Source organism: Protopterus annectens, chromosome 3.part0 (assembly GCF_019279795.1).
Source record: "Protopterus annectens isolate FY-2018-M chromosome 3.part0, PAN1.0, whole genome shotgun sequence".
Lineage (NCBI taxonomy): Eukaryota > Metazoa > Chordata > Ceratodontiformes > Protopteridae > Protopterus > Protopterus annectens.
In genome coordinates, this window is record NC_056731.1 from 1,094,395,609 (window position 1) to 1,094,410,450 (window position 14,842).

Here is a 14,842-nt window from a genome sequence, read left to right on the forward strand (position 1 = left end):
AAGACATTTTCATCCTAAGAAGACAGAAGAACTTTTGAAGGTACTGATGAAGATTCATACCCTGCAAGCCTAAATGTGGATATGAGCGAGATTTCAAAGGGTACCAACTCAACTTTATATCAGCATTCTGTGACTGCATGATCTAATTCATTAAACAGAACTCAATACTGACACTTGTGTTAATAATACAGTGGAAGTGTCTACAGCTGTAGAAGAAGATACTATGGCAGTTTTACCTGATACTGTAGGAGAAGGCTACTGAATAATTAAGTAGTACACATCAATTACATTCCTCACCTGCAGTATTACTTTAGGAATTTCAAAATAAGAAACAAATATATGTACCAGTCCAGCGCTGTTAGCTTTTCTGGTACGTATCTTTGCAGCATTGCTGCTGGTAGAGGACCCCTTGGAACTTTAAGGGCAGATATCACTTCCCTATGTACTGAAGTCACCAAGTAAGATGTAATAGCATCACACAAACTCATGAAAGTTTCAAATTTCTACAGTCTAGTAATTCAACCTTTTTCCTCCTACAGACAGACAGACTCTATGCTCTACTCGTATCAGTTCATTAATTTTAACTGTAACAATTCATTAATTTTCCCTATTATGTTGGCTCCTGCTGTACTACAGAAATACTTATTTGAATTTATTCTTCAATGTTTTTAAATGTTTTCCATCAAATAAAAATAAGAATCTTTTAACTTTTATCCTGCATGAATTATGATCTGGATTTAGGTAAAACAGTCAAGGACTGTGAAAATTCTTAGGTGTAGAACACTTAAGTTTCAACTATGAAGACACAACTTAGTCTTTAATCATTAACAAAGAAAAATTACCATATGAATGACAAACATTTTAAGAAAGTAATTATTGTTAGTGAAAGCCACTATAGAGGTAAGTCTTCTCTGATATAACTGCAGTTCAACGGAACTCAAGACGGCAGAAAGAACTGAAGGTGCAGTAAGTACAGTTGTGTACACTTACCATAAATGTAGATGTTCGAGTGTATTCACTGTTGCAGTCATCACATTTGGGTTATCTGCTTGCAGTAGCCCTCAGTCGGCCTGATTATCAAAGTCTTGGGTCCTGCGTCGTTGCTGTCTCATCTTCCATGATGTCAGGTAGTCAGTGGTATAAAGCATGCAGCCGACGCCATTACATCAGTTTTTCTTGCCCCAGATGTCAGGTGCTCCCTTTAATGGGAAGCAATTAAATATATCTATATATACAAGGTTATACCTCCAACAAAAAAGAAAATACACCAAAAAGCTTTTAAGTATAGTAAAGGAGAATAGAGGTATAGCCAAATGAAGTCAGGGGGCTGGAGGGAGGGTAACCAGGACTGCAACAGTGAATATACTCGAACATCTACATTTATGGTAAGTGTACACAACTGTACTATGTTCTTCGTGTTTCACTGTTGCAGTCATCACATTTCGGTAGATTCCCAAAGCTAAGGATGGGAGGAGGAATTTAGATAGCATTAGGACCAGCTATAAGGCCCTGCAAGACTGAAGTGGCAAAGCCAGCTCTGGATTTAGAGAAAACTGGCAAATGGTAATGCTTGGTGAAAGTATGTACAGAACTCCAGGTAGCAGCTTCTAGGATGTCTCTGGTAGGGACACCTCTGAGAAAGGTTGTAGAGGTAGATGCAGCCCTGGTTGAATGGGGTCTACTCTCCTGTGGGATAGGTTTACCATGGTGCTTATAGCAGAAATTAATGCAATGGCCTATCCATTAAGAAATGGTTTTCTTTGAAATAGCCTTCCCCTCTGCCCCTGCAGCAAATGCCACCAGCAGTTGTTCAGATTTCCTTTGAGGTTTGTCTTGTCCAAGTAAAATCTAAGTTGTCTGTGCACATCTAAGGAGTGCAGTATCCATTCCCCTTTGTTCTGAGTATTAGAAAAGAAGGTTGGCAAATGAATTGACTGATTAAGAGCCACACTGGATACCACCTTGGGCATGAAAGAGGGACTGGTCCTGAGGGACACCCTGTCCACATGGAAGATGATGAAAGGCTCCACTACCATAAGGGCCTGTAATTCAGATACCCTTCTTAATGAAGTGATTGCTAAAAGGAAAGCTGTTTTCCAAGAAAGGAATTTTAACTCTGCAGTTGCAGCTGGCTCAAATGGAGGATACAAAATGAAGGTCCCAGGCTGGAGTTAGGGCTCGCCTGGGTGGTCTTACATTGTTGGCCCCTCTGAGGAACTGTTTGAGCAGTGGGTGAGAAAAGAGGGGTGTTTCTGTGTTGTAATGAGCTGAAATGGCTGAGGCGTGAATTTTGATGGAGGAAAAGGAAAGGCCCTTGTGAAGCATCTCAGTTAAGTATTGAAGAATCTGAGGTAAACTCAGCGCTACTGTTGCCATCCCTTGAGTTTGGTTCCAGGCACAGAATCTTTTCCATTTTTCAGCATAAGATTTTCTAGTACTAGGCCTCCTTGCTCCAAAATGACATCCAACACTTGTTTACTGAGGGATGGTAACGGAGAAATTAGGTAATTAGCTAGGCTGCCAGGTTCAGGGTTTGAAGCTGGGGGTGCAGAATCTGGCTCTCCTGCTGAGAAAGCAGAGTAGGGGTCTGAGGTAGGTGCCATGGGGACAGCTGTGACACACTGCGCAAGAGGGGGTAACAGTGTTGGTGTGGCTAGTATGGTGCAATCAGTATTATCTTTGGTTTGTCCTGTTTGATATTTGGTAGCACTTTGGACAGGAGAGGCAGAGGAGGAAAAGCATAAACTGATAGATTTTTCCAGCTGAAGGACAGAGCATCCACTTTCCAAGCTTGTTTGTGGGGAGTCCTTGTGCAAAATTTGTCCAATTGGTAGTTCTGGAGGGAGGGAAACAGGTCTATATCTGGGATCCTCCACTTGTTTATCAACATGTTGAAAATCTTTGGTTCCAGTTTCCACTCGTGTGGATCCATGAGATTTCTACTTAGTTCGTCTGCCAGTGTATTTAATTTCCCTGGCAGGAATTGAGCCTGTAGATACACTTGGCAGCTCAATGCTGTGTTCCACAGAGCCATGGCTAGTCTGCAGAGGGGGTAAGAATGGGTACCCCCCTGCTTGTTTTTGTTCCACATAACAGTGGTGTTGTCCATCTTTACCATTAATTGTCCTGGAAGAATGTGGTCCCTGAAGGCTGTCAGAGCATTCTGTACAGCTAACATTTCTTTTTGATTGATATGCAGGTGCATTTGACTTGGGTTCCATTTGCCCTGAATGCACTTCCCTGCCAGGTGAGCCCCCATGCATAGTCTGATGCATCTGTTGTTAGGATTTGGGTGGCAGGGGTAGAGTGAATGGTAGTCCCTTGTTTTGGTGGCAGGCCTCTGTCCACCAAAGAAATTCTAACCGTAGGTAAGGTATGATAGGAATCATTGCTTCTAGATACTGAGAATACTGACACCATAGGCTCTTTAGATAACATTGTAGTTTCCTCATATGCAGTCTTGCATATGGAATTAGTAGAAAGCACGAGGCCATGAATCCCAAGGCTTGCAATACTTGCCTTCCAGATAGCAGGGTTTTTGTGGCCACTAGTTTCAAGTAAGTTGTCAAATGAATTTGTTTCTCTGGCGTGAGGAAAGCCATTTGGGAGGTTGTGTTCAAGCTTGCTCCCAGGAATATAATTTGTTGACAGGGTACCAGATGTGATTTCTTTTCGTTTATGGTGTACCCCAGACACGTTAACACCTTTTGTACAAATGCCAGATGATTCAGAAGTATGTCCTGGCTTTCTGCCTGAATTAGACAATCGTCCAAGCATGGGTATATATTTCAATATTTCTTTGCCTGCAAAATGCAAGCATCACTGTAATATCCCATGGAGGAACTAGGTCCCTCATGGGGGTGGTCAAAGAAAAAAAGCATCTCTAAGAAAGGCCTTAGTGAACTTTAAAGAGGCTACAGGAGTCTCATTGTATGCTATGTGAAATTGTAAGTATATGTACTACGTTGTCCGGAAACTCTGGCTGTTGGTAAAATTTGAGGAACCAAGCTGTTAACTTTAGGGTTTCTGGATCAGGGGAAGATGCCTCGTTGGAGGGGATAGGAGATCTGGGTTGTAAGCCAGTGTCCAGGGAGAATGTAGGAGGTGAAACCAAAGATACGGGAATCAGACTTGTTGAGGCCAATAAGGAACAATGAGGATTACTTTCACCATGCACCTTCTGGTTTTCTGAATGAATCTTGTGATCAAGGGAAAAGGTGTAAAGGAGACACGGGGGGCCAACTACAGATTGACGCATCCCTTGGTGACTAATCTTGAAGAGGGATTATGGTAAAGTAACTACTGCATTTTTTTGTTTAAGCAGGAACCAAAAAGGTCTTAGCAAGGTTCGCCCCAGTGGTGGAAGATTTAATTCACCACAGACTGATTAACAGACCACTCATGTAACAGAAGAATGCTCCTGCTTAACCTGTTCCATTAATACACTGGAAATCCCTTTGATATGCATTGCTAGAAGAAAACAATGAGAAGATACCATCCACTGCCACACTCTCATGGCTTGTTGACACAAAGAATAAGATCTGATTACTTCTTGCTTGCTGATATACCAGTCTACTAATATGTTATCACCTGAAATGAAATACCACTCACTAGCACATAGTCTTGAAAAGCCTGAAACGCCAATACAACTGTTCGCATTTTCAGGACTCTGATGTGAAGGATGGTCTCTAACGGTGTCCAACTACCTTGAACAGTCTTCCCTTTGTAATGTCCCTCCCTACCCTAAAAGGGAAACATCCATGGTAACCATGGCTATTGGAGCTGGAAGATGGAATGGATGTCCTTCTAACAACTTTGTAGATTTGATCCACCATCTGATGTGAGTTCTGCACAACAGGTGCTAGTTTGATTGGAGTACTGAGGGGCTGATAAAGTTGAGACCATTGGAGTAAAAAGGTCCACCAAAGAACTCTCATGGGAAATCTGGAAAGGGGGGTCAATATGATTGCTGAAGCCATAAGCCCTAGAAGTTTTAGGATCAGTTTCATTGGGCAGAATGAATGAACCAATACTTGGTTTGCAACTTGCCAAATGGAAATAATCCTGGGCTGTAGTAAGACAGATATTGAGTTGCTGCATCCAGATGGAATCCAATGAATTCTACGGACTGAGTTAGACTCAGTTTGCTCTTTTTTCAGGTTTACAGTTACCCTCAAGTTGTGAAGTAACTGAAATAAAAGGTCCCTCTGCTGGATTAATAGAGCCCTGGTTGAAGCGGTTAGGAGCCAATCATCCAGGTACTGGAAAACCTGGAGCCACTGCAGTCTGAGATAGGCTGTCACTACTATCATGCATTTGGTAAACACCCGGGGGCTATTGAGTCCAATGACCCGAACTCTGAAATGAAAATGAATGGCTCCCAGTCTGAAACGGAGGAATCTCCTGGACTGCCTGTCATGAACGTAAGCATCTTTGAGATCTACTGAACACATCCAGTCATTCTTCCTGAGCACAGGTAAAATGGACTGAACCATGACCATCTGGAATTTTGTCAGCTTTACAAATTGATTTAGATGACTTATGTTGAGATCAGGCTTTAGTTCGCCTGTCTTCATTGGAATTGGAGCCTATCTAGTCTGGTGGGACCTGCTGGACGTCCCTTTTTTCCAAAAGCTTTTTGACTTCTGCTGTTGCAGATTCCATTTGCTGGGGTGGTGCTAAGGGAATCCTTGTTTTTTTTTTTTTTAATTTTTTTATTTGAGGGGAGAAAGAAAGGAAATGGTGCATCCTCTGGTTATTATCCTCAATACCCAAGAGTCTGAAGTGATGATTCATCAGATTTGAGAGTGCAGGAATAAATACCCCCTTGACTGCCTCGAGTGTAGCAGTTGGCAACCCTTCAGGAGTGCTGAAAGGATTTCTCAGAGAAGAGACCGGGAAATCTTTGGTTTTACAGACCAACTCTGATCCTAGGATAACATCCATTAAAATTACCCCCTCATGCCATGGAAGGGTTTGTCTGAGTAAGTGTCTTGGTTAAAACCCTGTGTTTTTTCTGAACCGCATCTCTCCTCCTTGTTGATTTCTGGAGAAGGTCCTTTGAGGAGCAGAGAAGCGGATTCCCATGGCAGACAGGGTCTCACCATCCTGCTTGCTTCTGGTGAGTGTCTCCTTAACCTTAGGTCCAAACAAACTGGAACTATCAAAGGGGGCATTTAAGGAGGGACATTTTAAAGCCTTCCACAAAAACACTCAAACGCACCCTGGCAGAGCACTATACAGCTATGTAAGGACTTGCTGCTCTAGCAATTCCATTAGCTGCATTGGAAAGCAGATACATGGAAACATTAGAGAGGGAATTTAAGGTAGACAGTGGGGAATCTCCACACTTGCTCATCTACTTGGTAAATTCTCTTTGGAAACATGTAATATGGGCAAGACAGTTCAGCATCCAAAGCCCTACATTTCCTTTTGGGGGTGGAAACATACTCTCTTTGAACAGCTCTTTTTTTGAGGCTGCTGCCACAACCACTGCATCTACATGGGGGTCTTTACTCCAGCGACCTCTGCCCTTTGGTACTGTGAAAATATTGTCCAGTTTCTTGGGAATTGGCTCTACTGTATCAGGCTCCTTCCAGGCCTTTTCAGCCACCAAATCAAACAGGGAGTCAGGAGAGGGAGCCACCCAGACAGTAGAAGAGCCAGCTCCAAAGCCTATAGGAACAAGTCTCCATTCAGGCAAGGTATACCAATGGACCAACGCCCATTCTGCTTCATCAATTCTAGGATTTTGCCAAAGGAAACTTCTCCAAAGGGGGATATAGGGAGGAACCCCCTCTTCATCCAAATCTGTGTCTTCTGTGACAGATCCCAGTGATGAATCTAAGTGCTTCCATTTTCAAGTTTGCTTCCTTTCGACCTGTCACTGGGGGACCTCTGGTGATGGGTCCAAAGCAGACTGGGAACTCAATTAGAGAACTTTCCCTAGGCTTTGGGCAACTGACTGCCCCCGTTGACATGAAGGAGCAGAGTTCAAAGCAGTATACATAGGAGGACGGGATGGACTTCAATAAGATGGAAGCACCTCCTCTCTTGGCTTGGAGAGAAGCTGCTGGAAAGCTTCAAAAGATAAAGTGGAAATTGGAGTCACGGAAATCTCTCTAATGGGGGGGAACATAGACAGCTCCAGAGGCCCTGACCCACCCCAGCTCAGATGCCAACACCAGAGCAAAGCTGATGACAGCCAGGACTCCTGAGGGGGAGGGATGAAATGAAAGTTTCAGACTTGACCCACCTCCTCATGCACTGGCCTAGATGCTTCAGCTCTGACAATGTCAACATTGAGACAAACTGGGGAATAGTCAGGGCCAAAGTGGAAGGTACCATTGGCTTTGACTTAGGTGACCTGGGAATGTTCGGATCTGAGTGCTTCAGTTCCCAAGATCAGACCTGCAATGGAGTCATTGGCACTGTTCTTGGCTTGTGAGTATGGAGCCGAACGGACCCCCCCAACTGCATTTGTATTCATAGGAACCATCACATCAGTCAGTCGATTTTTGCTTTGTTAAGGCTCCCTGAACAACGGACAAAGTTGGAAGAATAGGCGATAAGGAAGTACATGACAGATGTTAGAGCATCAGTGAATGAAGTCTGGGACTAACTGGCTCTGGGGAAAAAAGGAGCAGGGGAGTACAAGAACGATTCGATGCAGACTTTGATACCTAAGATTTCAGTATTTTCTGCACCAGATCAAGGAAACTGCTGGCACCCCAACAACAGGTTCATAAGAAGCAGACTTGCAAACAGAAGCACTTAGATTCATCACCGGAATCTGCCATGGATCCCCCTTTCAGCCGCTTCTCTGAAGTCTTGTTTTCCATAGGAGACTCTTTCTGATTAGACAGTTCTTTTTCCTTCTCTTGAGATGTCAATGAAAAAGGGGATGTCACAGTTTTACTCAAGGAACCTTGCGCTGGAAGATGATCCTTCAAAATTAACTTGTCCCTTCTACTATGAAGGGCTCTGTGGCCAAAAGAAGCACAGGTTTTGCAGTCTGTGTCCAAATGTGCCACTCTCAAGCAGTACACACAAACAGAGCAGGGTTTTGTGAAGGAATTTTGTGTCCATATTTAGAACATTTTTTAAAGATTTTATCAACTGTACTGAAGAGTAACTGAGGTATGAAAAATGAAACACACAAATAAATCCCTAAACAGTACTAAGTTAAAGAAGAAAAAACTGAAAAAAGAGAAAAACTGGATTCCGTAACTAACTCTAATGGTAAACCTTAATTCTAAAAAGCTAAAACTAACACTACATACGTGAATTTACATGTTGCCTAAAATTGCCAAAAAGACACTGGGTAGGGAAGGAAAGAAGCAAAGCATCAACTAAGGTTATAAGACCAATAAGATTCAGAAACAAACACTGAAAACACTTACCCTAAAGCGGAGACCAGGACTCTTGTGACCATTTGGTTCAGGCGGCAAACGAAATAGGAGGTATTCTGAGGAATGAGATTAGAGTTATGGGTAGGGGAAGAGAGACAGCCCTGGATTCGAATGATTAAAGGTGCCGATACCGGATCAGAGTCCCAACTGTTGAATCAGATGAAAACAGAGAAGTTAACCAACTCTAAATTACATTTCATGAGTATCCAGATTAGTAGTGTAACACTACTAAGGAACCAAAGAAAAGGGCAATTTTTGTCTAAAGATAATTCAAAATGAGTTGAAACTGCTAGGTTTAATTACAGGTTGTTTTCTATAACCTTGGTGCTACTGACCCAAGTTTACAGTTTGCAAGCAATCATTTTCACAAAAAAGTACTCCTAAATTAAAGATGCTGGCCACTTATCACCACCAATACATAAATAAAAATAAAAACACAAAAAGCTCAAAGAAATTTCAAGCAATCTTTCTTCCAGTACACCAACCCATAAGCACAACGACGAGCAAAGTTCAACTCACAATGAGATACTGTACAAGAAGTTGACTTTAAAATCACACAGACAAAAGACTGCAAAATTACAAGGTTGCAAAATTTTAAGCTCCTTCCTCAACTGTTGTGTTTCAGATCTGACTTTGGCCAATTCTAAAGACGTAGGCCTGTAGTTCAAGCTCCTCCCCTTACCAGCAATCTTCCCTTCTAGTCAGAATGACTTCAGATCGATTTTGCCTTCCACTTCCTTCAGCCTACACAATTTGCAAAACAGGTGGGAACAATAAAGAGAAAGGTTAAACAACATCCCACTGAAACAACTACAAGAAAACAAAGGAGGAAAGTGCTGGAGCTCATCAACAGTCAGGCAATACATTACTCCTCTGGTCAAACTAGGAGACTAGGAATTAAAAAAAAAATTAAGTAGGAAGGGGGATGGAGGACAGGAGGTTGAGGAAAGATGAAAACAGACAATACAGAGGCATAGTTATAGTGAGTGCATAATTGATTTTGTCTTTTTCATCCATTCCTCAACTGATGGGCAGAGTCCCCAGCTACAGAAACCCAGGGTGATCCTCAAGGAAGGAATACAGCAGAGCCAAATACTGCTCTTTTCCTAGATATGATGTCCAATTTGGATTGAACAATGAAGTTATGTGAGTTTGACCAAGTGGTGGCTCTGGCAATATCATCTACAGAAGCTCTAGACTGAAAAAGAGAGGAGGTGGCCACAGATCTAGAATGAGCAATAAGAGATTTAGGAAGAGTCAATCCATTTTCCTTATAGACTAAGGAAATGCAATCAGTAAGCCACTTGGTTAAAGTCACCTTTTAGACAGATTTACCCAGTTTTGCTATGGAAAAGGAAATATACAGCGGATTTGATTTTCTGAAATCTTTGGCTCTGTGGATACAGAAATTAGACTGTTTATGTACATCTAAAAGGTGCAGCATATACTCGCCTATATTGGTAAACTTTGGAAAAATACAGGGAGGCTGACAGATTGATTCATAGCTGTTTCTGAGGCCACTTTAGGCTCAAAGAAAGGATTAGTGTGGAGAGACACTGTGCCCTTGTGAAAAATCAGATAAGATGTCTTAGAAGAGTTCTGATACTCATATGGCTGATATGATCACTACACAAAAACAGTTTTCCAAGACAAAAATTTCAAGTCTGCCTTGGCAGCTGGTTTGGGGGGGGGGGGGTGAGTCAGGGCTTGAAAAATTATATTTAAATCCCTGGATGGAATAAGATCCATAATGGGGAGTTGCAGTAAAAAGGTAACTAAGAAAGGATCTAGTTATCTGGACAGCCCAATGGAAAAATCATTTCCATTTACTCTTATACACCTTCTGACAGGATATGAAGATGTGTTTGACTATAGAAGACAACCTGGACTGTCTAACCATCACTGGAATTGAAGAAACCATGAGTCAATTTCAGGGTCTGACTATCAGGGTGAGTTATTCCTGATGGTGAGAGAAGATCCTGGTTCGGATCTGACATCCAAGGACTCAATAAGATGAGGTCACAGAAAGGAGAACAATACTTGTCGAGGCCAGAAGGGAGCAATGAGGATTACTTTGCACTTCCAGTAAGATGCTTTCAGTAGAAATTTGGGAATTAGAGAAGGAGTAGGAAAAGAATACAGGAGCCCAGGGGGCCAATCGTGGACTATACAGTCTCTCGGTAACTCTTCCAATGGAGGGATTATAGTGAAGCACCTGCAGTACGTGAGAGGGGAAGCAAAGAGATTGCAGTATGGTTGGCCTAAATGAGGGAAATGAAGAAAATTAATTTTCACCAGCACAGGGTTGACAGAGCACTCATAAGGAAATTAAGATGGACCTGATCAATTTGTCTGCCAGAATTTTAGACTTGCACCAGAACTGACATATTGTCTGTCTGAATGACAATCATCCCGAGAGGGAAAGTATCTTGCACCTTCTGCAATGCTAATAGGATCGCTCTCATTTCTCATTCTGGAGCATGCAGTCTCTGTCTTGACTCGGTAGAGGCTTGGTGGGAGCAGAGATGAGACAGTCATTGAGATGTGGAAACATCTGGAATCCCAGCAGTCTCAAGTGAGATGCAACCATTGCCATGCACTTGGGGAACACCCTTGGAGCTGTGATGAAACCAAAGGGCAGGGACTGAATTGGCAATGACTGGCTCCTAGCCAGAACTGAAGAAACCTCCTGGATCGCCTGTCTATTTCAATGTGAGAGAATGCATCATGGACATCTATGGAGAACATCTAACTGTCCTTGCACAGAAGTGACAGAATGAATTGAACTGTGACCATTTGGAACTTGTGGAGTGTTTAACATACTGGTTTAAGTTGCTGAGATCCAAGGTAAGTCTCAGGTACCTGGTTTTCCCTGGCACCTAACAGAACCTTGAGTAAGTTCTGAATCCTTGTTGGTCTGGAGGGGGACCATTTGGATAACTCTTTTTTCTAGCAGCTTTTGTATTTCTATGACTGCTGCTTTCCTCTCTGACTGGGTGGAATATCACAAAGTTTTGTAGACAGACTTGAGGGCTGTAGAGAAAAGGCTATGTAATAATCACTGGAAATAATCTTCTGTACTCAAGTGTCTTTGGTGATGGCTGTCCAGGTTTGTGGATGTAGGAATAAGCATCCGGCTGCATCCAGAATGCAAGAATCGGGAAACTCTTCAGGACCATTGATAGGGTTTCTCAAAGAAGGGCCCTCTAAAACCCTGATTTTTGGGGGCCTCCTCTGCAACTAGGGCAATGTCTATTATTGGAGTTCCCCCCTCTGCCGCAAGGGGATCTATCCCCATAGGAGTCCTGGAAAGGGCTTTGCGACTTCCGCAACCAAACTTTCCTTCCACACCTCAGATTCTGGGGAAAAGGTACTTTGAGGTGTACATAAATGGATCCCTATGGGAAATAAGGTCTTCCTGTCTTGTTCATTCCTGGATAGGGTTTCTTTAACCTTGGGACCAAATAAGGTAGATCTATTAAAGGGAGTGTTGATGAACAATGACTTGAAAGTCTTCGTAAAGTCAAACAGGTGCACCCAGTCATGCTGATTCACAGCTATTCCTGAACCCACAGCTCTCGAAGCAGTTTCTGAGGTATGGGAAATGAGTCTTATAGAGGTGTTCCATAGGGACTGTAAGGTGGCCAGTTTAAAAAAAAATGGTCTTCTTTATCCTCCACAGACATGGACCCACACAGGACATTAGAAAACCCTTTGATCAAGTCCCCCTAGAATCTTGTGACATGTGATAAACAGTTCACTGACCTGAGGTCAAAGGTCACTGATGCATGCATGTGCTTCCTAAACCTGTCCAATGTCCTGGACTCCGTACTGGGGGAGGTCGACAGTAAAACTTTGTTTAGCAAGTTCTTTCTTGGTGGCCGCTGCTACTACCATAGTGTCCACTGGGGCATCTTTGCTTCAGTGAGTTCAATCATTAGGTGCAACTAGGTATGTGTCAGGTCTTTTAGGAATTGGTTCCATGACATCTGGATCCTTCCATGCCCGGTTGGACTATCCGGGATGTAGCTGGGCCAGCTCCAAAAGCTTCAAGAAATACAGACTCCTCCTGGGAAGGGGGTCAGAAGACTAAACACCTTTCTGTCTCCAAAGCCTGAGTATTTAACCGAAGGAGACATCTTCAATGGGTGATCTGGGGTACCTTTCCCCTTCATCAAAGTCGGTATCTTCTGTCAGGGATTCTTGTGGGGAATCTAAGTCCCAACTTTTTCATATACACTTTCAAGGGTGCTCTCCAATGGGATTCTCTGGACAGGATTCAGAAGTGTGAGTTGAGTCCCAAATGAGGATAGTCTCAAAGATTGTATGGGCCAGCTGCCTTGATGTAACAGGATTCATAGGCCCCGAGACTATGGCAGACAGTTGTGGAAAGGGTGGACTTGAGGAGGCTAGAATATCTTATCTGCAGAGGAGAAGAAAGTTCTACCACCTTAAGGCTGAAGACATAGGAGGAGCAAGGGCCACCCTGGCAGGAGCCAAAGACAACTGCCCAAGACAGCTCAGAGCATCACCCTAACTCTGCTTTGAGGCAGAAGTCTAAGCCAAGATGTCCAGTGCTGAAGATCTGAGAGGAAGAGGCTGCTTTAAGGGCATCGGACTCAACCCTAACCCCCTCTGGATATGATACTGACATTTCCGCTTCGAGATCCCTCCAGCTCCAACAAGGTTGGAGCCGAATGGATCACAGGTGATGTAGCTGAAAAAGGCCAAGCCTTTGGATCCAACATAGACAGACACAGGATTTGCGGGTCCAATGGCTCCAACACTGAATGTCGTTCTGGAGTAGGAGTGAACAACTGGGTAGGGGACGATGGGAGGCTCATGGGTCTGATGGGAGATTTTATAACTCCCAAATGAATCTGGGCCTGGAGAAACTTTCTCATCAACTTGTCTACATCAGCTTCAAATACACTCCTACATGATATCAAAGGATTAGGTAGATGGGGGTCTGGAAATCCTTCTCAGAGTCTCCTGAAGAAAGGGTGAATGGATCCATGAAGAAATCGGCTTCAGAGTAAAAGTGGAAGAACACTGAGCCAGAAATTTTGACTTTGACTTTGTCAAATCTGATGATTTAGAAATCTTCTCTGGTGGAGCTGAACCAGAAACCTCAGAGGGACAGTGATCAGGGGATCCCCCTTAGCCTTTTGGAAGGAGTGGGGTGGGAGGAGGGGGGGGGGCTAAAGCAGAAGTTGAAGAAATGGAAGAGGTGGATGGTAAGAGACCCTTCAGGACAAACATGTTGCAGAACTGAACAAAGCCACTGTGATTAAAACCTGCACAAATTTCACACTTGTCCAAATGGACACAGCCCAAAAAATATACACATTGCTGATGGGCATCGGAGTTGGGGATCTTGTGCCTACAGGAGGTGCATTTTTTAAATCTGGTTGGCTAATCCCATGTTGTAGTTACCTGCAAAAAGAAAAGAAGAGCAGGAAAAAAGAGAAAGATTACCAATGATGGTAATGACAGGCACAACTACCAACAATGGTAATAAAGAGAGGTACCTATACAAAGGTAACAGTAGGAGGGAGAAGTTCAAATATGGCAAGTACACAACAGGCCTGTGTCTAAGGAGTATCATTAAGAAGAAGAAACAGATTGCTCTCTCTCTCTCTCTCTCTATATATATATATATATATATATATATATATGTATATATACACATACACACACACAGATATAGATAGATAATGAAGCACAAAGGGGAGGAAGAACAAGAAAAAGGGTAGCTATAAAATATAATGGAGATGACACTTATCCTTAACCACTCTAAACACCCAAGCTATGGAGGTCATGTCCATTTGCTGAAGTGGCAAACAAGATCTGAAGTAATTCTGACTAGAAAGGAGGATTATGGCTAAGGAGACGAGCTCAAGCTATGGATCCAAATCTTTAGAAGTGACTGAAGTTGGATCAAAAAACTAATGGTTGAGAAACAGATGAAAAAGACACCATCATCAGATCTCAAGTTCTCACCTATCCCAAAAGTTGTTTCAATGAGACTGGTTTGCCAAGTACAATAAAGTCTTTGATTGTTATTCTGACTTCAAATTATCTGAATGTATAATTTTTATGAAACTCTTCTACCAGTGTAATACATGGCTTACCCCATGTTATTTCATGTTCTCCCTCAACCAGATTTGATAAGGCCCTCTGGTCATATCCATTCAGGGGGTTTAGGGAGTTTAAGGCAGATGTATAGCCCCCAACACAGTCTCTAAGCTGGCAACACTTAGCAGACACTGTAAAATGATGCCTCTGAGGCAAAAAAGGAATGCAGCTACTCACACAACATATGCATTCAATTTTAAATATCAAAATTTGGTCACAAGTGTTCCACAAACTAAACAAACGTCTGCTCCACAAACACCTGAATATCTGAAACACTACAAGACTTGACATCA

General features: G+C 42.8%; 1 protein-coding gene across 2 annotated transcripts in view; it reads right to left on the reverse strand.

Annotated features, from left to right (window-relative positions):
* DROSHA (drosha ribonuclease III) overlaps positions 1–14,842 on the reverse strand; it is a 3,547,421-nt gene that overhangs the window by 67,456 nt on the left and 3,465,123 nt on the right. The window lies entirely within an intron of this gene.